A 23,477-nucleotide genomic window follows, 5' to 3' on the forward strand; every position below is an offset into this window, starting at 1 on the left:
CAGGCCCTGGAAATGCAAAGCAGGCACACTAGGCAGGCATATGGCTGCGGGATTTAGCACCTCCTTTAACGTGCTAATACACCCCCTGACTATCCCACAGACCATCAGACCATCCCGTTTGCATATGCTCAGCCTCAGGGCCTGCTCCCCTAGAAAATGCACTTGGCGGAAATTCAACACTAGAACTTGCTCACCAGCCCTCGGGGGCAGGGGAGAAGGAATCTCAGAGCGTAAGGGTCACTCTCCAGCCCCCTGCTTTCCCCCCTCCCTTTGCCCTGTGGCCCCAGGCACATCCGCAGAGAACCCTGAGAAAAAACCCTGCTGGTGACCACAGACTGGAAAGACAGCCCAAGGCCCTCACCAGGTCCTTTCAGCTTCGCTGGGCCCTGCATTCGTTCAGCGCTGCATCCGCGGTGGGACCACCGGCTGAAGTCACCGGGACCCCACCGGGGCCGCCTCGAGGGCCACAGGGGGGAAGCCGCCTCCGCCCCCCTGACTGCAGCGTCAGCCGATGTCCCCCAGGACCAGGCTGAGGAGACCAAGAGCCACTTTCGTGCGGTGATGACCCCAGAAGCAGGCCTGGTGGCAGCTCCGTGGTTGCCTTTGTGGGCCTCATCCCCAGTAAGGAAATCTGTCCTTTTAGCTCGTGGTAGCCACGCCCCCTTTTGGGGGTAACCACACACTTTGGGGGCATTTTCTGCCCCGCCTCTCCCTCCCGCAGGCCCCCCTTACACTCAGCCCCGATGGGCCTGGCGGTCCAGGCGCCCTCGGCTCTCAGGCCCAAGGATCGGGCACCAGGCCCCAAACAGGTCCGCTGGGCCCTGCCTCACACAGGAACCTGGAAACGAGCAGCATAGGGCCAGAGAAGGCAGCGTGCTATACACGGAGGGAAAGCTTCGAGGATGGCCTTCCGGACCCGCCACCAGATCCCCGCCCGCCCCCTCCTCTGTGTGGGCGGCACCAGCTTTCCTCCGACCCCCACGTACGCTCCATCCCCGAGAAATTCCCAGGAAGCCTCTGGAATGGCAACGCACTGAGCAACCTCAGCCAACGCCTCCTCGCCTTTCCCAGAAACCCCTGGGCTGAGACTGGAACGTGACCCACAGCCTCCCTCACGGCCTGACCACATTTCGCAGGAAAATAATAATAATAATAATAATAATAATAATAAAGACACTCTTATCGTGAGCGGTCAGCCCAGGGACCTCCCGTTCACGGGCTGTGGCAGGCAGGTCCCCACCGGCCTGTGTTTCCGGAGCAGATTCCCAAACCGCCTCCACTTCCCGCGGAGACACAGCCTGAGCTCGGCTGGACACTGGAAACGTGACTGTTTCTCCTCCTCCCACGGCCTCCATCTCTCCCAGAGCCAGAGCGTGCATCCACTGAGCAGTCACTCCAGGAGGCGTGTGCAACCCCCCAAACGTCCCCAGCCTGTCCCCACCCGGCCCTTGGCTCCCCCAGGCAGGGCAGCTCCCGTCTCGGGGGCGCCAGCAGCGCACAGGGAGCCCCGGCACGCCAAGGACATTCCTATTCCGCGTGTGGCCCCGGCACATCTCGTTTCACCGGCAAAGCACCCATCGGCCCCGGAGAGAGATGTTTGGGACACATTCGTAGCAGCCAACGAGCAATGCTTCCTTATATGCAGAACACAAAGCCGGCATCGCACTGCCCCACGTGGGGGCTGAGCACTCACTCACCCGATCGCCTCTCTGGCTGCGAGTCTGACTGCGGAGTCACGGCTGCGCTGGGACACGGAGATGCTGACGGACGGATGGCAGGGCCCTGGCTCCCCGGGGCAGGGCGGGCCGCCTCCATCTGTCCGTCTCTCCGTCTCTCCGTCTCTCCGTCTCTCCGGCCGCGCTGAGTCTCCGGTCACCGCGTGCACGCGAGGCTGCGCCCTGTGGACGAGGAAGGACAACGGAGTCAGCGCCGTTCTCTGCGGGCCTCGAGGGTCAGAGCCAGACTAGCCTCCCTCGCCCAGGGAGCCAGAGGCCTGCTGCCCTGCCCTCCCCTCCCCATTCGGCCAGCCCGGCCTCTGCTCAGCCTCCCCTGCCCTCCGGACTCCTCCCCCACCCCCTCCTCCACCGGCCTGAGTGAGGTGCCCACAGCCCGGCCAGCCCACCGTGCTCCCCTAACACGGCTCCCCGCACAGCTCGGGGCCCATGTCCCAGTCTCTCCCCCACCGGACCACGGGAACTGGAGAGCAAGGCCTGGCGCTCCTCTCCCTGTCCCCGGGCCGAGCACAGCCCGGGCCACAGCAGATCCCCGGGGAAGAGCATGGAGCTGGGGGCACAGGGAAGCACGCCCCCAGCGGCCCTCAGCCCCGGGCCGGGGGAACAGCTCCGTCCAGGGGACACTGCCCTGCCCCTGCTGTCCCGCCGCCCAGCGGAGAGTGCCCGGCCTGCCTTTGACCGTCCCCACGGCCAGCAACCAGCCCCGGGTCGGGAGCAGAGTGTGGGACGCGTGGTGCCTTCACGAGGCAGGCGTAGCGTCTGAGACCAGGGCACCCCGAAGCGGACAGTCAGGCTCAGACCCTGTCCTGCCCCCAGCGGCATGCAGGGGGGCACGTTCGCATCCCAGGCCTCGGCCTCACCTGTGAGGCGGGCATCCTGGAAACGTAACATCAGAAGCGTGGGGGGATCTGTGGAAAACTGCCCCCCCCCCCCGGCCAGGGCTGGTTCCCGGCACCTAACGGGGTGCAGGCGAAACCCCGGCACCGCGGTGAATGCCATGGCACCGAGGCATCAGCCTCTCCTCACACCTCCCGGTTACGTCAAGGGAGAAGACACAGCTTAATGCTGACGTCCCTTCCACAGGTCTCCACAGCCGGCCCCGCCCTCAGCACTCAGAGAAAGCAAGCTTCACGTTCACACCCCCGGCGGGCAAGATCTAGTCGACATCAGGAAGCGACGTCGCCTTTCTCTGCGATTGTCATCATTTAACGGCCGCCGGCACTGACTTCTCTATGCACGACGGTGGTATAATCCTGCACTTAGCATGCATGTGTTGATATCACACAGTGAGTCCAAAGGGAAAAGAATGAATGAGCCGAAACCGGTGTGGCTCAGTGGATAGAGCGTCAGCCTGCAGACTCAAGGGTCCTGGGTTTGATTCCGGTCAAAGGCATGTACCTTGGTTGCGGGCACATCCTCAATAGGGGGTGTGCTGGAGGCAGCTGATAAATGTTTCTCTCTCATCGACGTTTCTAACTCTCTATCCCTCTCCCTTCCTCTCTGTAAAAAATATATATTTTTTTAAGGTTGAAGAACAAATGTGGGCTGAGGACCCGTGCTCCCCGCAGACACTGGGGTGCGAACATGCCTCCATGCGTGAGGAGGCCACGGCACTCCCTCCACTGGGCACCATGGACCGGCTGACCATGAACTACCTCCTGTTCGTGGCCAGTGCAGTGACGTGGGAGGCTGGGGGAAAGGACAGAGGCCGGACGTGAGCCACGCGGTTCCTGGCCGGCCTCTTCCTTCAGATGTCAGCCATCCCCTGGAGCCCGCCTCGAGCGCGTTTTGAGATGGAAGGTTTAAGCCGTGAGCTTCACGCGGAGGAAGGCCAGAGAAGTCTGGTTAGCTCGGGTTTTGTACAAAACAAATCGTGGGAATATCAAACCACGCAACCCAGGGAAACGGACAGGGAGGGAGAGGGACGCAGGCCGAGGAGGAAGAGGACACGCAGGAAAAGGGGCTGCACTGAGTCCACGTCCCCCCTCGGGGTAGAAGCGGCCCGCCTCCACCCGGCGCCTCGGGGCACGGGGACCCCTGGCCTCCAGACTGAGCAGCTTGTAAAGGAAGTGGCTGTCGTCCCCGCCAGGGGTTCTGGTGACATCATAAGCCACAGAACCACAAGCTCCAGTCCCCAGCAGCCCCAGGATGGAATTACACCCTCTTTCCCTAATCCAGGCAGCTCTGGTCACTGCCTTTCTCATGATGTAACAGGAGGGAGCAGCAGCTTAATCATTTGGGCGGGGCCTTTCCCTACAGCCGCGGGCCCTGTCTCCTGGCCCGGACTCTCCTCTCCCGCCCGCTGTGCACCTTCCTCCTAAGGGGTCTCCTCCAGGGACACCCCGCTGTGCCAGGTCACCACCCCTTTAGACCACTCCTCTCTCCTCTTCCCCCAGATCTCTCCTGCTCTGCCCTCTCTGCTGGTGAGCCCAGCAGAGGCCTGGCCTCTCTCTGGAATCTGGGCCCGGGGCAAGGCCCTGGAGAAGAGGCCCCATCCTGTGTCTGAAGCATGTCCCTCCAAGTAGCGGGAAAGTGAAGTCCTGGTTTAAATGAATCAGGAAGTTTACAGCTCAGAGGAGCATCATTCTGAAAGCAAATGATCGCTTCGGAGAGCCTCCTAATTGGCATCAAGTTTGGTTTAGCACGAAATCCACCTGAGGCTCACCTCACATGCCCCTGCTCAAGCCCACGTTGTGGTTACGTTGCAGTGGGAATCTCGCCGACGGGAACGCCACAGAGGGAGGTGATGACAATGCCATTACTTGATGAGCGTCCCCTACGTCTCAGGTGTCCACAGGGATAGTATTTTCCACACTCTAGGGGCAATGTGGACCATTTTGCCCCACGTCCTGCTACGTAACACCCTTAGGTTTGACCCCCATCTGACTCAGAAGCTTCTGTGTGCATGCTCTGTGTCCCTCCGAATAACACGCGTAGAGAATAAGTGTCACATGTGACTGCAAAAGGACTCTAATGAGTGATCTTCAAGTAACATCATTTTTTTTTTTTAATTTCAGAAGTGATGAAAATCCTCCACTATTTTAGGGCACAATGTGAGTCAAAAACACATTCCAGTGTTCTGCGTATAAAAAAAGCAAAGTGAATGATTTCAGAAGGATTGATTTCCCCAAACAAAACAACTCGGGGTCCACGAGGATGGGACTCGGCAGAAACAAGGCGCGCCTGTGGCCCTTTCCAGAAAGTGTCCTCCATACCAGGCCAGCTCCGGAGAGGCAGCCTCGAAATCACAAAAAATCAACGCACACGTTCAAAGCATGCGGCCCCCACATCTCGGGACACACAGCTGGGGGCCGGACAATAACAAGACACGCACCTGCCACCGATCCGGTCATCGCCAAGCGGGCAGCCGCTATCGCAGAGGCAGCTCCTCGGCCGGGCACTTCAGAGGCAGCCACCGCCGAGAGGAGAGGCAGCCGCAGGGCCGGACTGCCACCAGCGTCTACCAGACACGGCCACTGCCGTGACAGGCAACAACAATAATAAGGTGGAAAGCACAATATGGTCTTGAATTGAGAGCCTCATTGGTTATTTTATTTTGTTTGTTCTTTTAAATATATTTTCATTGATTTCAGAGAGGAAGGGAGAGGGAGAGAGAACAGAAACATCAATGGTGAGAGAGAATCATTGATCAGCTGCCTCTGGCATGCCCCACACGGGGGATCGAACCCACAACCCAACTGTGACCTCCACATTCATAGGTCGACACTCAACCACTGAGCCATGCCGGCAGACCTTGCTTATACATTTTAAGGTGATCCACATCCTTTTTGGTATAAGGTGTGGGATAAATGTAAACATATACTAAATAAATAAATAAATAAATAATTCTTAAAGATAGTTAGCCATTTTCTTTCTTTCTTTTTTTTTTAATGTTTTTTATTGATTTCAGAGAAGAGAGAGAAAGAAACAACGATGATGAGAGAGAATCTCTGATCGCCTGCCTCCTACATGCCCCCTACTGGGAATCGAACATGTGCCCTGACCAGGAATCGAACCATGTCCTCCTGGTTCATAGATGGACACTCAAACAATGAGCTGTGCCGGCCAGGCGGGTTAGCCATTTTCTAAGATAATGTCTATCAACAACTCGCAATCGTGTCTTTAGTTCCCAGTGCAAAAAATAATGTTATCTTCATGAAAATCCTATCTACATGGAATGCATTTTTTCCTCCATCTAAGAGAAAACCAAGATTAGAGCTTTACCTCCTACCATATAAAACAATTAATTCCTAACAGAGGAGTGGTCTAAGTGTAAAAATAATGTAATATCAAAGAGCGTGGGCACCAAAAATAATATAATATCAAACAGCCAGGTAGTTAGAAGCCCTTTCCCCCACCCCCCGCAATGAGGAGGCAGTTCCAGCGGCATGACATTCTACCTTCTTTAGGGTGTGAGCCTCTTAGCCCAGCTGAACGTGAATAGGCAAGATGGGCATTGAGCCACCAACACCAAGAAAGGGGCCCCCGACTCGGTCGGCTTCATTTTCTCCATGTCATCAGAACCCAGGCTCTTCCTGTTCCACGGAGATTCTGAGCTCCGGCTTCCGGCCTTGGGCACATCCCAAGATGCTCCAGCTGCTGCACCTCGTCCTTCCACGACCAAGTCCAGAGGCCAAAGAAGGAAGGCCAGTCGTCCCCTCACGAGTCTAGGCCCGAAGCACCGATGTAGTGGGCTGGGAGGGCTCACCGGGGAGAAGCCCAGCTCCTGCCCCTGAGCCCATGGCTGCCCCCCGTCAGCACGGAGGAAGGGGAGTGGCCATTGGCCCTGCCATGGACGACATGAAGTCTCCTCCTCAGACTAAATAATGACGAAGTTTAAAGTGAGTGCCACGCTGCCCTCTCGCCGCTCCTGTCTGCTGCAAACGTTAGCAAGCTTTTTCCGTAAAAGGGGAGGTGACGGACATCTTAGGAGTTCAAGGCCATTTGTTCTCTTGCACAAAACGACTCGCTCTGCCCTCGGGGCCCAAAGCAGCCACTGGAGCGAACGTAAACAAGGGGGCGTGACCGCGCTCCCATAACACATTTTATTTACCCGAACAGGTGGCAGGCCGGTATGACGGCATGACGACATGACGGTATGACACCCGGGCGGGAGTTTTTTAACCCCTCTCCTAGTGGAGGAGAAACACCCTAGCCTGCAGACGCGTTTTGTTCGGCAAACATCCGTTTAAGCGGCACTCACTTCCCACTTGGCCGCAGTCCGAACTGCCCCCACTGTCGCTTTTCCCATCTGCTGCCACGATTCCTGAGAAAGGCAGAGGCCTTCGCCCAGAGTCCCGGCCGACACCCCCTGGCTGATGTACGGCTGGTTTACGGCGTCCTCAGAGCCAGATGGTTTGGGTACGTAAATACTATTAATGCCACACGATGACGCCGTGTGTTCCCTGTGGTCCTTGGGACACACGCGCATGATGTGACTAAATGATTCGGGCGCCGATTTTTCTAGGCCTGCCGTCTAGAGGCGCCTGGGATAATCCTCTCTGGGGAGCGATCCGCAGTCGGAGTGGTTCCCGCCGACACTCCGTGGTCACCCGTCTCCGCATTCCGCTGACGGGCCGCGTCCCATGGTCGATGAGCTCAGTGGAATCCCTCGATGGAATTATACCCTTTCATTGAGTCCGGAACCACAGATTATCTCGGATACCAAGCGGTTCAAATGGGCCACCCCCGCCACCTTCTCAGCAGACAGAGCCTTTGGCCCGAGCCCTTCTCTTCAAAGAATGGGTTTTCTCAGCTCCCAGCTCTCCTGACCCCCCGTTCCCCGCCAGCTTCCTCCCCGCGTCCAGTCTTGACTAACTCGCCATCAACATCCCCCGAAGGTTCTCGATACTTCACCCTTGTCCCTCCTTAATGGACCACAGCCCTGTTAGCAGACGGGGGAGGCTAAGCCTGAGCAGCCAGGAGAGAATCCCAAATCCACTATATTCTCTAGCGCACATGTGTCAAACACAAGGCCCGCGGGCCAAATCCGTCCTGCCAGGCCTTGCAATGTGGCCTGCACCGCGCTGTCATCACTGCACTCCGCTGCGTTTCCATCACAATGACAGTTTATGACTGTTCAGTAAACCATTAGGCCCGTGATTTAGGCTGGATTTTAGATTTTGGCCCCTTCTCTGATTGAGTTCGACACCCCTACTCTAGAGAGAGAGAGAGAGAGCGCGAGCTGGTGTCCTATATAATAAAAGGCTAATATGCAAATCGCCTTAACAGGGGAATAACCAGTCGCTATGACATGCACTGACCACCAGGGGGCAGATGCTCAATGCAGGTAGTCAGTGCGCTCCCACGGAGGGAGCAGCTGCTCAGCCAGAAGCCGGGCTCATGGCTGGTGAGCGCAGTAGTAGTGGCAGGAGCCTCTGCCACCTCCACAGCAGGCAGACATCCTGAGGGGTCCCACCTGCAAGAGGGCACAGGCTGGGCTGAGGGAAACCACCCCCACCCCCACCCCAGTGCACGAAGGTTGTGCACCAGGCCCCCAGTAACATAAGGAGAGGTGCTGTGAGGTGCAGATGCAGAGAGAGGTACCTGGACAGGGGGTGAGGGCAGGAGGGTGAATATAATTTTTTCTGTCTTATCTGTTGTACGTTCACACACCAATGTTCACAGTTTCCATTCCAACACCCCTGGGGGTGGGAACTACATCGGATGCCTCTGCCCATCCCACCCTGCAGAGCGACCTGCCTGCACAGAGCCTGCTGTCACCCTGAGCCCGTGCTCCGCGGCCAAGCATCCTCCCTCAGCACTCCCAGGTCCCAGCTGGAACTGCCTGGTCCTAATTAAGTTCTGGCGACATCTGTCATGAGTGATTGGTGACATTTTTCCATCCACTCATCACTCCTAAAAATGGACTCATTCCTGCAAACGAGAAATCAGGGGACTGGCAGCCGGAGCAGAGGTGAGGGAGGGTGAGGGAGGGTGAGGGAGGGTGCGGGAGCCATGGGGGAGCCATGGGGGTGCAGGGGGGGCGGGAGACACAGGGAAGGGGAGGAGCAGCTGTGTCATTGGGTACCCTGCTCCCGACACAGCTGGCCCGGGGCCAAAGGCCCTCCACCGGAAGCTCATGGGTCAGAGATGCGATTCTAAAGGGGAGAGAGGAAAGCAGAGGAGTGGCTCCGTAGTCGAGCATCAACCTATGAACCAGGAGGTCAGGGTTCGATTTCCGATCAGGGCACAGGCCCAGGTGGCGGGCTCCGTTCCCAGTGGGGGGCGTGCAGGAGGCAGATGATCCATGATTCTCTCTCATCACTGATGTTTCTATCTCTCTCTCTCTCCCTTTCCTCTCTGAAATCAATAAAAATATATTTTTAAAAATACGTAAAATAAAAAATAGAAACGTATTTTAATCACCTGTGTAGGGTGCCACAGGACAGCTGTTCTCCAATGACTCCTCAGTCCTACGCCGAACGGAACTTGGGTGCACTGGGTAGGCCTTTGCACATTTTTGGTTGACCTTTAAAAATGTGACCCTGCCCCTCTCTGTCTTCTGTGCACTGGGAGCAGCTCCCCTCACCCCCTGAACATGTGTGCCTGCACCAAGTGTGTCTCCACCCCCTCCTTGGTCAGGAGCGCCTCTCAGCTGAGCCGGTCACTGTCTGCAGCGGTGCTGAAACGCCCAGAGACACTGACCGATGAGAGCCGCAGCAGCTTGGCAGCCCCACGTCCCTGACCTGGCTTGTTTCTAGCTGCAGCTTCCAAACCAGTGCCATTTCAAGGGACATCGACACAGCAGCCAAGTTCATTGGGGCTGGGGCTGCCACAGCAGGGGCGGCAGGCTCTGGGGCTGGAACTGGGACTGTGGGAGCCTCATCATTGGTTATGCCAGGAACCCTTCTCTGAAGCAACAGCTCTTCTGCGCCATCTGGGCTTTGCCTCTCAGAGGCCCTGGGGCTCTTCTGCCTGATGGTGGCCTTTCTCATCCTCTTCGCCATGTGAAGGAGCTGTCTCCACCTCCCATAGTCCTTTTCCCGCGTCTTGTCTGCCCTGTATGCACCTTTTCCTATACCTCCCTGGGCAGCCTGGGGAAAGTGGTTGGCTCAGGGTTTGACAAAAGGAAGACAAATAAATACTGTATTAATAAGAAAAAAAAATAAAAATGTGGAGGATCCAAGATGGCTGCGCCCAGGTGAACACCTAGCCGCAGCCGCACACAACAATTTCAATAAAATACAACTAAAATACAAAACGGACATTGCCCAGAACTACAGGAAGGTTGACTGACTGGAAATTCTACAGCGAGAAGCAAGGAGAAAACCAGAAGGAGGCGCGGAGGAGCTGGAAAAGCCCAAGGTACGGAGACGCGCTGCGCGGAGAGGACGGAGCCGGAGAGGAGGGAGGCCGAGTGCCTGGCGGGCGTTCCGGAGCGGAAAGGAGATAAAACTCTGACTGTGCTGGGCCCCCGACTGCTCTGAACCCCAGTTCTAGACCAGACCCCGGGGACTCAGGCTCAGCCATAGGGAGCCGGGCTGTAAGGCGGAACCCCGGGGAGCAGCGAAAGGAGGTCCCGGAGGCGAGCACACTGCGCGCAGAGAAGGGACAGTCGGCTGTGCCACGGGATTGCCCTGACGGGAAGGAGACTGGGGCTCCAGACTGCTGTGAACGCCACCTCCTACTCCACTTCCAACTGAACTGAACCCCAATACCGGGCTCATTGGGGGAGAGCATAGACTGTTTGGCAGCAGGCGAAAATCGAGGGCACCTTTCTCTCAGAGGCGCCGGCAGCGAGCACTGAGGGACCCGCATAGGGCGGGGCTGACGGAAGCCAAAGCTGCAGGCTCCACCCTGAAACCCCGTCCCATCTGTAACTGCGAAATGCGACAACAAAATAGATCACAAACGAAAGAAATGGAGGACAAAAAGCGTCTGGATATAGAGTTCAAATCTACGCTTATAAGGTTTTTCAAGAAATTCCTAGAAAAGATGGATAAGACCTATGAGGATATGAAAAGAGATCAACTAGAATTAATAAGGAGTCATCAAGAAATGATAAGGGATCAACAAGAAATAAAGAATACATTGTCTGAAATAAAAAATATTTTACAGAGTCCTAAAAACAGAAGGGAAGATCGCAAGAATCAAGTCAAAGATTTGGAACATAAAGAGCCAGAAGACACTCCTCCACAGAAGCTAGAAGGCAAGAGAATCCAGAAAATTGAAGATAATGTAAGAAACCTCTAGGATAGGGGTGTCGAACTCAATCAGAGAAGGGGCCAAAATCTAAAATCCAGCCTAAATCGCAGGCCGAATGGTTTACTGAACAGTCATAAACTGTCATTGTGATGGAAACGCAGCGGAGTGCAGTGATGACAGCGCGGTGCGGGCCACATTGCAAGGCCTGGCGGGACGGATTTGGCCCGAGGGCCTTGTGTTTGACACATGTGCTCTAGGACAACTTCAAGCGAGCCAACATCAGAATTATGGGGGTCCCAGAAGATGAGAGAGAGCAAGATATCAAAAACATACTGAAAGAAATAGTGACAGAAAACTTCCCCCACCTGGTGAAAGAATTAGACTTACAAGTCGAGGAAGCGCACAGAACTCCAAACAAAAGGAATCCAAAGAAGACCACACCAAGACACATCATATTTAAAATTCCAAGAGCAAAAGACAAAGAAAGAATATTAAAAGAAGCAAGAGCAAAGAAGGTAGTTACTTATAAAGGAGCACCTATACGATTGTCAGCTGACTTCTCAACAGAAACCATGCAGGCCAGAAGGGAATGGCAAGAAATATTCAAGGTGATGAATAGTAAGAACCTACAGCCAAAGATAATCTATCCAGCAAAGCTATCACTCAGAATCGAAGGTCAGATAAAGAGCTTCACTAATTAAAAAAAGCTAAAGGAGTTCATCAACACCAAACCAGAATTATATGAATTGCTGAAGGGGGTTCTTTCAGAAGAGAAAGTAAACAAAGATAAAAATTATGAACAACAAATACACGTAACTATCAACAAGTGAATCTAAAAACCAAGGAAATTTAAAAAAAAAAATCTGATGAACAATAGTAACTGTTGAATATAATAGAATCAGAGGTATGGAAGGGGAGTGAACTGACGATTCTTGGGGAAAAGGGGAGAGAGGGGCGTGGGAAGAGACTGAACATAAACTGTGCACCTATGGATGAGGACAATGGGGAGTGGGGAAAGGGCAGAGGGCAAGGTGGGAACCTGGTGGAGGAGAGCAATGGTGGGGGGGAAAAAAGGAACATTTGTAATAATATGAACAATGAAAACTTATTTTAAAAAATAATAAAAATAAAATAAAATAAATAAATAAATAAAAATAAAATAAATAAATAAATAAAAATAAAAATGTAACCCTATTGCCGAAACCCATTTGGCTCAGTGGATAGAGCATATGGAAGGGTCCCAGGTTTGATTCCGGTCAAGGGCATATACCTTGGTTGCAGGCACATCCCCAGAAGGGGGTGTGCAAGAGGCAGCTGATTGATGATTCTCTCTCATCGATGTTTCTTACTCTCTATCTCTCTCTCTCTTCCTCTCTAAAAAATCAATAAACTATATTTTACAAAATAAATAAATAGATAGATAGATAGATAGATAGATAAAATAAAAATAAAAAATAAAAATGTGACCATACGTTGAAATAGTACAAAAATGCCGTTCCCACTGAATTGTAAATATTGACAGTTTATATACATACAAAGCTGTGACATCAGTCTTCGGGATGTTTCCCACGGAATCTAAATGCCATGGAAACGTGATACCCGCCGTCAGCTGTTTTAAAAACACACGAGCCAGATCTTTCCCATAAGTCAGAAGGGCATATTCTTCCTCCTTGAAATCTTACTTGCTTTTACTCACAGGATTTTATTCTAATGCCATTTTTGTGACAGAAAGCATTTTATTCATCACCCTACAATAACTCAATGCAGGAAATGTATGTAAACGCAAATGCTGGTTTACTTTTTAATTTCTGCAACCATTCGACTCTGAGCATTTAAATCTTTTCCTCTGGATTGAGCATACAGTTATTATTGATATACTAGAGGCCCAGTGCACAAAATTCATGCACTCTGGGTGAGGGTCCCTCAGCCTGGCCTGTGCCCTCGGGGTATGTCCAACTGACGGCTGAGGGCCACTCCCCGTGAGCCTGGCTTCTGGCTGAGCAGTGCTCCCCCTGTGCAGACTCAATGGCCACCAGGGGGCAGCTCTGCCTTGAGCGTGTCATAGCTACTGGCTGTTCAGCTGTTCAGTGAATTTGCCTATCAGCCTTTTATTATATAGGATTAAAAATGTTGGTGTGTATGTGTTAAATAAACACAATTTATTAAAACTGCCTCACTCGGGCTGAGGGAGGACATGAAAATTTCACAGACTCCACACTACTCTTTTCTTTCTGAAAACTTTTTTTCTTTTTTAATATATTTCATTGATTTTTTTTTTTTTTTTAACATAGAGGAAGGGAGAAGGATAGAGAGTTAGAAACATCAATGAGAGAGGGACATCGGTCAGCTGCCTCCTGCAACCTCCTACTGGAGATGTGCCCGCAACCAAGGTCCATGCCCTTGAACAGAATTGAACGTGGGACCCTTCAGTCTGCAGGCCAACGCTCTATCCACTTAGCCAAACCAGTTAGGGCTTCCTGAAAACTCTTGAGAGTTTTTTTTTTTTTTAATGTTTCCCATGCCTGCCAACAATAAATAATGTTAATGATTCTGTAGCACAGAAAAAAAAATTTTTTTCATTGAAATGTGTCTATATTCATAATTTCTATAATCTTTTATTTTTAATGCCTCCTTTCCTTTGTTATTATTTTTTTAATATATTTTTATCATTGATAGTATTACAGGTACCTCGCATTCCCCCTCACCGCCCCGGCCCCACTATTTGAATGTCACTGTCTGACCCTCGACAGCGAGGGCAGCTTGCCTCTCTCCTGGCGAAACGTGAGCACAGCGTCGGGAAGGAGAAGGGGAGGAGAGCTGCCCTGGGGCAGGTGCGTCCGCAGGTGCGTCTGTGAAAAGGACCCCTCAATGGGTCCCTTTGAAACGCACCTGGGAACCTGCCCTGCACCTGCAGGGAGACCCAGTCTGAAGATCAAGTCACAGGCTGGTCGGGGTACGAACAAGGCGTGATGTCAGTCTTCCGGGCGTCTGCCTCTGCACCTGGGACCAGGAGCAGCCACGGATCGAAAGGACTGTGCAGGGCAATGGCTACCCTGGGCAGCCGAGGGCCCCGGGGACCCGCCCTCCTGCCCCCAGAACCTGCGGCCGTGTCCCTGAACGTGGCAAAGGGGAGGAAGGCTGGGAATGAGCTGACCTCCAAGTAGATCAGCCTGGTTCTCTGGGGCCCAGGGCCGTCAGCAGGGCCCGTGAGGGTGGGAGAGGGAGGCAGAGAGGTGCTGGCTGTAAGGACGGAGGGGGGGGCCTCAGGCAGTCACAGCCCTGCTGCCCCCCAGGCCGGACTCCTGACCCGCACACGGCCCATTAACTAACGCACCGGTGTTGTCCGGAGCCCCCAGCCTGCGGTCCTTTGTCCCAGCAGCTGCAGGGGCCTCCTGCCAGAGAGAAACGCTGAAACCGGCACCCTGACACCCCCCGAGGCGTCCCGGATGGAGAGAGGGTGCGGGCTGGGCTGAGGGACCCCCCACATGCACAGGGCCTTTCGTTTATAATAAATCTGCATTGTTTTTGAAAGAAGGGGGAAACTGACGCCATTATTTTTAAAGAAACAGTTTTTAATAAGTTAAGATGCTTGGAATGCTAACGGAAATATTTTGGTACCTAGTCCTTTATTAGCGAGGGTTGCTAAGGAACCGTGCGAAGCAAACTAGGGATCGCGTGAGCGAGCCCGAAAGGGTGAAGACGGAGCAGGCGGGCGGGCAGGCGGCGCCATGGGCCGGGGAAGGACTCGGAGGCCTGGGTCTGGTCTCCTGGCTCCTGCCCCTCAGCTCCCAGGGAACAGGAAGACGGCTGGTCCCCAGCACAGACCCCCGCATCGCTGAGGGCGGGAGGGGAACGGCCAGGGAGCTGCGTCTCCGGACAGGGCAGGGCCGGAGGGAACTGGAATCACCAGTGCTGATCAGATGCTCAGCCTGGACCAGGCCCCGGGCTCACCGCTGTTATTAACCCGATTTACAGACCAGGAGACTGAGGCACGGAGGTCGGCGGCTCGCCCAGTCACACAGCCAAGAGTGTCAGAGGTGGAACTGGGAGCCAGACAGCCCGGTTCCAGGGGCCGTGAGGGGACCCCGCATCCAGAGAGAGCTGGTGAGAGCTTCCAGCTGATCAGAGCCGAGAAGGAGCCTCGGGGGCCGGGGGAGGCAGGCGCGGTCAGGGGTCAGACCCAGGGCGACCCAGAAGGCGGGACTCCAGGCGGTGAGCACACATGCGAAATGCAGTCATGTGTCCTGGGGCTGGACAGCTGAAACCTACACAATTCTATTACCCAGCGTCACCCCAACAACCCTACTAAACGACAGGAAATAGTAGCCAGGCCCGGGGCAGCTGTGAGAGCCGCAGTGGGAGTGAGAGGAGGGAGCAGAGTGGGAAGTGGAGAGGGGAGAGAGGGCGGCTATCGTGAGCAGCCACAGGGAAAAGCATGAGACCCCAGGTGCCGTTGGTTTTACTGAGTTCTGCTCACTCTGTCGCGTCTGTAAATAGGGGCTGTTCGACTTTCGCATTTGCCTGCTGGATAGAGAGCTGCATGGTGCATGTCCATGGTGTGCAATGTGTGCACAAGTGTGCATCCACATGTGAGGGTGCTCACGTGTGTGCAATGTATGCATGAGTGTGCACCCACATGTGCATGTGCTTGTGCATGTGTGTGGGTGGTGTGTGTATGAGTACATGCCCGTGTGCCCATGCATGTGGACACGTGTTCCCATGAGTATGTGCAGGGGGCACATGCGTATGCCTGCACATGCCAGTGCCATGCCTGTGTGCAATGGGTGGACAAGCCCCGTGAGGAGCCAGGCCTCGGCCATCACCAAAGCACTTGTGTTTTCCCAGTGGCCACCTGGCCTGGCTCCTCACCGGAATCAGCTGGCCTCCTGGAGCCTCAGAGTGGCCGCGGCCGCCCCCACCATCTCCCTGCGCCCACAGAGCCCGAGGACAGAGCGGCTCAGTCCCAGATGCTGACAGGCTGGCAGAGGCGGCTGTGGCCGGCAGCGGCAGGACTGCCAGCGGCCCGGCCAGCGGCCCTTCCTTCTGGCCGGCACGGCCTGGCCCACATTCCTGCCCCTGGACAGGAGAAAAGCTCGCTTATTACGCCTGCCCTGCTGCTGCCAGGGCGCCATGCCAGCTGCCGAGCGGAGCCCAGGCCCAGCCGGTCACCATGCCTCTCCGGATGGGCCGGACGAGCTCAGGGCATGCTCCCGAGCAGGGCTGTTCCGGCCATGACCGTGGCCGCACGCACACGCCTGTCCCTCCCCGGTGCTGTACCTGACCCCGCGGGCAGGGTCCCACTCCGGGGGCCTTTGTCCGAACCAGGCCAGAGGCAGGAGAGCGGGCCTGGCAGAGGCCTCCTGGCGAGCCGTCCTCCTTGCCTAACCGGACACTGTCCTTCCCCCCACACCGCCCCCAGCGAAGAGCGTGCAGCCTTCCCAGCTCAGACCTCAAGGCCTTCCCCAGGGCGGCTCAGGGGAGAGCAAGACTCACCCGAGGACAGCGAGGCGCCACAGGCAGGCTGTCCTCGGTCGTCTGTAACCCGAAGTTACAGAAGTGTGGGCCAGTGGTTGGAGCGCCATCCTGGGCACCAAAAGGCTGTCGGTTCGATTCCCAGTCAGGGCACCTGCCTAGGTGCAGGTTTAGTCCCCAGTCGGGGCGGGGGGGGGGAGGGGCAATCATGGATGTTTCTCTCATCTCCTCTCTCTCAAAACAATGAATAAAAACATTTTTAACAAAGGACTTAAAAAAAAAAAAAAAAAAAAAGGACAAAAGGAATAATCTCCAGGACTGCCCTCCCTGGGTCTCAAATCCTGTGAAGAATGAGGGTGGGTGGCCCTATTGAGGACATGCACTGTGCCCCCAATAAGGCTACCCAAGTCCCAAGTCCCAGTACCAACTCCCGGCCGCCCCTCCCGGCCGCTGCCCTCACACGCCCATTCCACAGACGAGCAGCAGCAGCACAGACCCGCCTGACCTCCCCTGAGACAGCGTGTGGCAGCACCAGGATCGGAACCCGGGCGGGCGGGCGGGCGGGCTGCAGAGCCTGCGTGCCTGCCGCCACCCCATTCACAGAGACGCTAACCTCTAACCAGGAACAGCAAGATGTGGCCGGCGGACCAGCCACCCCCTCCTCGACAGCTCGGCCTCCCGGGGCACAGGAATCCAGACAGCTGGCTGAGGCTTTTCCCCATTTCCATCCAGATGTCTGGCATCACAGAAATAAGACGGTGCGCCCAGGACCCGGAGCCCCTGGGGACCTGGGATCTGCCCCCCTCAGCGGCACCGCCATCTCTCTCGCGGCGTCCTCTCCTGAATTCACTCCGACCCCGGAAGGCCTGCCCGGCCGCCCGGGCCTCTGGGTGCGTGAGGACCCGTCCCCGCCCGGCTGTTCGGGTCAGGCCGTGGCCAGCAGACATCCCCTGGTCCTCCGTGCAGGATCCGCTGAAGTCGCAGCCCATTCCTTTTTTTTTTTTTTTTTCATCACAAATAACAAGAGTCATGCATATTTTAACGTTCTCTCTGGGATTAGAGTAAATACATAATTTTGGCAAATTACTCGGAATTACGGGCTAGCAGCATCTGGTTCCGATATCCCCGAGTCGATTGTTGGCGCGGCCGCATTTTTTAACGTTAACCAGAGCGTGCTCGGAGGGGACGTGTGTGTTCTGTCCCGTCTGCATGCAATCCGCTGGCGAGGGCCGAGGCGTCTTAAACGGGGTTTTCCGGGAAGGAGCCAGCATACCTGGGCACCGCCCGCAGGCCTGGCAGCGCCTGGGGGGGGAGGGCATGTCCGTCCCGTCTGCGGCTCCCGGACAGGCGTGCCCGCAGGTACAGTGTGTCCGCGCCCCGCGCCCCGCGCTCGGCTCCCAAATTACATGCCTCGCTTTCATGTCAAGTCCAATATAGCTCCCCTGGCAGTCTGCCTCCCTCCGTGCTCCACATCAAGAGGCCCAATTACTTTTATAAATACTCGAGTAAAAATACCCCGCTTCCTGCCGCTCCGCGTTCCGAAGGCTGCGCGGCGTCTCAGACTTAAAGCCGCTCCCTCCGTCCCCGCTTCCCCAGCCCCGTGTGCATGTCTGTGCGCCCGGGCACAGCTTCCCCAGCCCCGTGTGCGTGTCCGTGCGCCCGGGCACAGCTTCCCCAGCCCCGTGTGCGTGTCCGTGCGCCCGGGCACAGCTTCCCCAGCCCCGTGTGCGGGTCCGTGCGCCCGGGCACAGCTTCCCCAGCCCCGTGTGTGGGTCCGTGCGCCCGGACACAGCTTCCCCAGCCCCGTGTGCGTGTCCGTGCGCCCGGGCGCAGCTCCTCCAGGGCCGGTTCCCTGCCCCATGGCTCCCACCCCGTAAAAACAACAGAAACGACAGGAATCCGGGCCGGCTCAGAGCCCGGGCCGCCTCGCCCACCCACCAGGGCGGCGGTTGGGTTAGAGGAGAGCCTGCGGGTTGTCAATTATAAGCCTCCCGGCCGAAGGTGACGCCCGGCTCTGCAGTGGGTCTCTCAGAGAAAATTCCAGAAAGGCCTTGGCTCTTGTGAACCCTGAAAAGGTCCTTCGCTCCAGGCAGGGTTCAGACCGAATGTCCACCAGAGTCGCCAGGCCACACGTGCGGGGTGCGGGGTGCGAGGTGGGGGGGGGGGGTGCGGGGAGCGGGGGGGGGGGGCGGGGTGCAGGGTGCGGGGTGCGGGGGCAGGGTGCGGGGGCGGGGGTGGGGTACGGGGTGCAGGGGGCGGGGTGGGGGGTGGCAGTTGGGGTGCAGGGGTCGGGGTGGGGGGGTGGCGGGCGGGGTGCAGGGGGCGGGGCGGGGCCGGGGTTCAGGGTGTGGGGGCAGGGGTGGGGTGCGGGGGCAGGGGTGCAGGCCGGCCTCCGGTCGCCAGGACGCACTGTCCTCTCCGCCATGCGGCCACTCGCATCCCCCAGGCGCTGGCCTGGTTCCCACTTGGAACCGTGTGGCGATGCCCCCGGGGTGGCCACGTGGGAACCACACGGTGCCCACCATGGGGCTCCGAGGACACACAGGCCTTGGGCTCCACGCCGTGAGCGGGAAAGGGGAGGGGTGACACGCCGGGGGTCGCTGCCAGGGCCCGTGTCCTGACGGCTCTCCTCCGAGGCCTCCTACGGAGCCGGGGCCAGGGTTCGAGTGGGACCCCACCTGCCAAGCAGACTGTGAGCATCGCGCGCGGTTTATCTTTGCCCGTGCTTATGGGAACATTATTCAGGAACACTGTGCACACACAGAAATAAACCTTTAAAAATACCCTTTGGATGGCTCGCAGGCGAAGGGAGGTATTTCTCCTTCCGCTCCAGCAGTCCATTAGGGCCGTTTCAAAAAGCCAGTGTGGTAGTGACGGGCACACAGGAGCCCACAGGCCAACCAGGGCCCAGTTCTGATCCTCACAGCTTCCCCCAGAGGCAGCCCTCCACCTCCCCACCCCCACCCCCTACTACCCCCAAGGCCCCACCCCCCACCAAGGTGAGGGAAGAGGCAGCCCGCCAAGCACTCCCTGCCCTCTGAGGACCAGCCGATGCCCGATGCCCGGAGCAGCAGCAGGTCACAGTTCTCGCTCACATTTGGCTGGGGGCCAGCGAGAGGCCACAGCCCCGCCCCCTCTGTAACCACGGGGGAAGAATGGCTGTTCCGTGTCTGCAGACACCAAGCACAGGGTGAAGCGTCTGGACACCCTGTCTGATTTCATTCCTATGAAGTGCACAGTGTCACCCAGACTTGGGTGAGCAGACTAGAGCTCAGAGAGGCTAAGGACCAAGGCCTCCATCACACAGCTATTTTGAGATAGCTATAAAGACTGAGGTTTGAACCCCATAACGTCCAGACCCAAAGTCCCTACTCTCCCCACCCACCAAAAACTGTGTCAGCCGAAACCGGTTTGGCTCAGTGGATAGAGCATCGGCCTGCAGACTCAAGGGTCCCAGGTTTGATTCCGGCCATGGCATGTACCATGGCTGCGGGCACATCCCAGAGAGGGTGTGCAAGAGGCAGCTGGTCGATGTTTCTCTCTCATCAGTGTTTCTAACTCTCTATCCCTCTCCCTTCCTCTCTGTAAAAAATCAATAAAATATATTTTTAACAAAACAAGCAGTGTCTCACACACATTCCCGAGATTAGCTCTTCTTGCCCTTCCTCACATCCAGGGACAGCAGCACCCCCTTTCCCGTCTCTCTGCACCCCCACCCAGTCAGGCCCACAGGGCAGGGCAGGCTCGGGGAGGGCACCCCATTCCGCTCACAAGGTCCCCCCTTTGAGCCAGCCGCTGCCTGCCCCTGGCGGGGGCTGACTTCTTTTTTACATGCTCCTCCCCTCACCAATCGCTGGCTTCTTGCTTTCGCTTTAGGTGCCTAATTTGTCTCCGTACCCACTAGTTTTTGTTTGTAACCTTGCCAAAAACAAGCAGAATCAGAAAATACTCTTGGGCTCTCTTTTGGAGTATAATCTTAGCTTTGTTCCTTTCTGTTTCTTTCCTCTGAGAGATTTGTGTTTTCTCTCTTTTACTTTTCTCTCTCTCTCTCAGTTCTTTGGCAGAAAGGCATTCTCAAGGTTTTAAGGTCTTAGGGAGAAAACACACACACACACACACACACACACACTGTCCTGGACCCCCGCCACCCTGACCCGCATCGTTCTGACCCGCAGCGCCCTCACCCACACCGCCCTCACCCGCAGCCACCCTGTCCCGGACCATCAGCACTGGCAGGAGGCGGTTCTGTGGGCCCTGACAGACCAGCTCCCACGCTGAAGGGACCCCCTTCCTCCTGAATCCATTCGAGAACCCCCAGTGTAATGAGAGGAGGCGGCAGGGAAAGGGGGGGGCTGCCGAGGGGAGACCCCGCCTTCGCGAAGCCTGGAGCCTCAGTTTCCCTGTGATGCCTATTCTCATTCCCGCCAGTGAGGAGGGTGGAGGGGGGGCCCCGTGGGAAGACAGCAAAGGATGGGGAGGAAAAGCCAAGGACCGGACAGGGCCCTCCCTGGGGGGCGATCCCATGGTGTGGCGGTGAGAGGTTTGCTAAGGAAGCCGAGGAGAAGGCAGGAGGCCCACTATTTGTGCCCCAGGCCCTGCCCTCAGGGAGGGAGGAGAGTCCACCGTTTGGCCAGACAGTTCCCTCGCTGACCATGAGGTGGTGCCATCAGCCCAGACAGTCACCCAAGGGGGCAGGGCCTGCAGAAGGAGGAACTCTCCACGGGGGACGCCACGTTACCCACCCAGGCTCTGGCGCTCAGAAAACCTGGACTAGGCGACACCCATCAACCTGCACGTCACTGCCCCCACCCCCACCCCACGGCCCACCTGCTCCGCCTGAGCAGCAGCACCTGCCATGCCATCGGCAATCCCGGCCCACGTGGAGACCAACGGAGACTTCGTTCCTCTCCTCCTCCGCATCCTCGCATCCAGCCCGTTTCCGAATCCCAAAAGAGCTAGCCCTTCCTCACGTCTCCTCCTTCATGCCGTCACCAGGACAAGGTCCTGTATGGGGAGCACAGACTTGCCCCAAAGGCCTGACAGCAGGGCCCCGGAAACCCTGCCTGCCTCCCCTTCCAGTTTAACACCAAACTCAACCCTATTCCAGGCACAAGCCCCCCTCCCTCCCCTCCAGCACCGATCCCTGCTGACCCTCCCTCCCGGGTGCCCTCCCTTTCCCTTTCGCCTGCCCCCTCCTCAGCATCCAGCCCAGGTTCCCTCTGCCCCAAGACCTGCTCGTGAAGTGCCTAGCTCAGTGGTCGGCAAACTCATTAGTCCACAGAGCCAAATGTCAACGGGACAACGATGGACATTTCTTTGGAGAGCCACATTTTTTAAACGTAAACTTCTTCTGACACCACTTCTTCAACATAGACTCGCCCAGGCCGTGGTGTTTTGTGGCAGAGCCACACTCAAGGGGCCAAAGAGCCGCCTGTGGCTCGTAAGCCGCAGTTTGCCGACCACGGGCCTGATTGATTTTAACTGGTGAGTCGGAGTTATCGAGCAAAGTGCGGGTCCCATGCGTCAGCCACAGAAGCCCTGGGGTGTCTGGACAGGCCTGCCTCGTCCTGCTAAGGCTGGTGGGGCCTCACAATGAGGAGGGCTGATCCCGCAGAATCCCTGCTGACCCTCAGGGCAACCCCAGCCGGCCCAGCCCGGCTCCTCCCAAGTCTCCATTCCCAGGGAGGGCGGACGCCAAAGCCGGGAGCTCCGTGTGTGGCACAGCGTCTGTTCCCAATTCGCATCTGCTGGAATAACTACCGTGTTGCTGTGATTACCGTCCCTCTCCACTCCCACTCCCATCAGCCACTCTGCCAAACCAGGCCTGAGTTCCAGAGCTGACAGAATGAGGGCGCGAGATCGTGACCAGTTCACCATTCTGGGCCACCCTATCCTCCCCTGCCCCCAGGCCTGGGGCCTAACTGACTCCACGGCGTTTACCCTGCTCCAGTGGACTGGCTGGGGGGTGCTCTCCTCTGCCTGCCAGGCCCCCGCCAAGGGGCCCAGAGGGAAAACCGCAGGAGCCAGCGCCTGTGCTTGCAACTCCTCAGAGTCCAGCGGCCATGTGCCTTCACTTCTGCAGGGGCCGTGGGCTCAGTGGGAGATGGGGGCACAGCTGGAGATGAGTGTGAATCCTGAGGGCAGCCCCAAGGGGTCGTGGAGGCCAAGGCAGGACAGAGCCGAGGCCGTGAGGAAGCAGGAGCCCAAGGCCTGGGAGCCTCAGCGCCTTCCATCAAGCGGACGGGAGGGTCTGCCCCCAGCAAAGGAGGCCTGGCCCCCCAGACTGATCACTCCTGCTGCTGTGGCTCCGAGAGCCAGGCGGCCAGGTGCCCTGTGAATGTCCATGATGCTCATGGTCTCACATATGAAACAGGCAGGGAAGCCCCCCAAGCCATTCAGGGGTTTATGGGTGGGTGAGAGGCCAGAGGCACTGCTCCTTAGGCTACGCAGGAGTTGGCTTTTCAGGGATAAAGGAAGCCGGTTCGCTGTGCAAACAAAAGCAGGTTCGCAGACATGAACCACCTGCGTTCCTGCAGGCGCCCCACTGCTCCCACGGCAGACCCCAGGCTGCGGGAGGTCATGGATCCTGGAACCATGGGCGTGAGGGGTCCGTTTCTTGCCACGGCTGCAGGCTCAGGCCTCCAAAGTGGCCATTCCCTGGGGCTCTGAGAGACGGGCCGGGTGGTGGCCAGTGGCCGGGGTAGAGCGCATTCAGAAGGGGTCTTTCCTAGCCCCCTCCTCTCCTTCCGCCCGATTCAGGCCACTGGACTTGCTGGCCAGCTGCAGCCGGCGGTGGCCACCCCGCTCCCCCTCAGCCCCTCCGCCTGTGCCTCTGGGAGGGGAGCTCTGCGAGCGGCACGGCGCCAGAGGACGACCCGGCCGGCACGTCTCCGCACCCCTCCCCCGCCCGCCCGCCCGCCACACGGGGCCCGGGCGGCGGCCGTGCGTCCTGCCGCGGAGCGGGGACCCGGGGACCAGCGTCGGGGCGGCGGGTGATGAAACCTGCCCGGCGCGTTCCCGCAGCGGGAGGCGGGAGCGGGGGCGGGGAGGGGCGGGCGCGCACCGGGCTCACCTGTGCTCCGGCGGAGGGCGGAGGGCGGAGGGCGGGGCCCCTCCCCAGCCCCG

General features: G+C 57.3%; 1 pseudogene; it reads left to right on the forward strand.

Annotated features, from left to right (window-relative positions):
- The first annotated feature begins 9,212 nt into the window (after positions 1-9,212).
- On the forward strand, positions 9,213-9,841 carry LOC118711565 (annotated as a pseudogene).
- The last annotated feature ends 13,636 nt before the right edge of the window (positions 9,842-23,477 follow it).

Source organism: Pipistrellus kuhlii, unplaced genomic scaffold (genome assembly GCF_014108245.1).
Source record: "Pipistrellus kuhlii isolate mPipKuh1 unplaced genomic scaffold, mPipKuh1.p scaffold_m20_p_8, whole genome shotgun sequence".
Lineage (NCBI taxonomy): Eukaryota > Metazoa > Chordata > Mammalia > Chiroptera > Vespertilionidae > Pipistrellus > Pipistrellus kuhlii.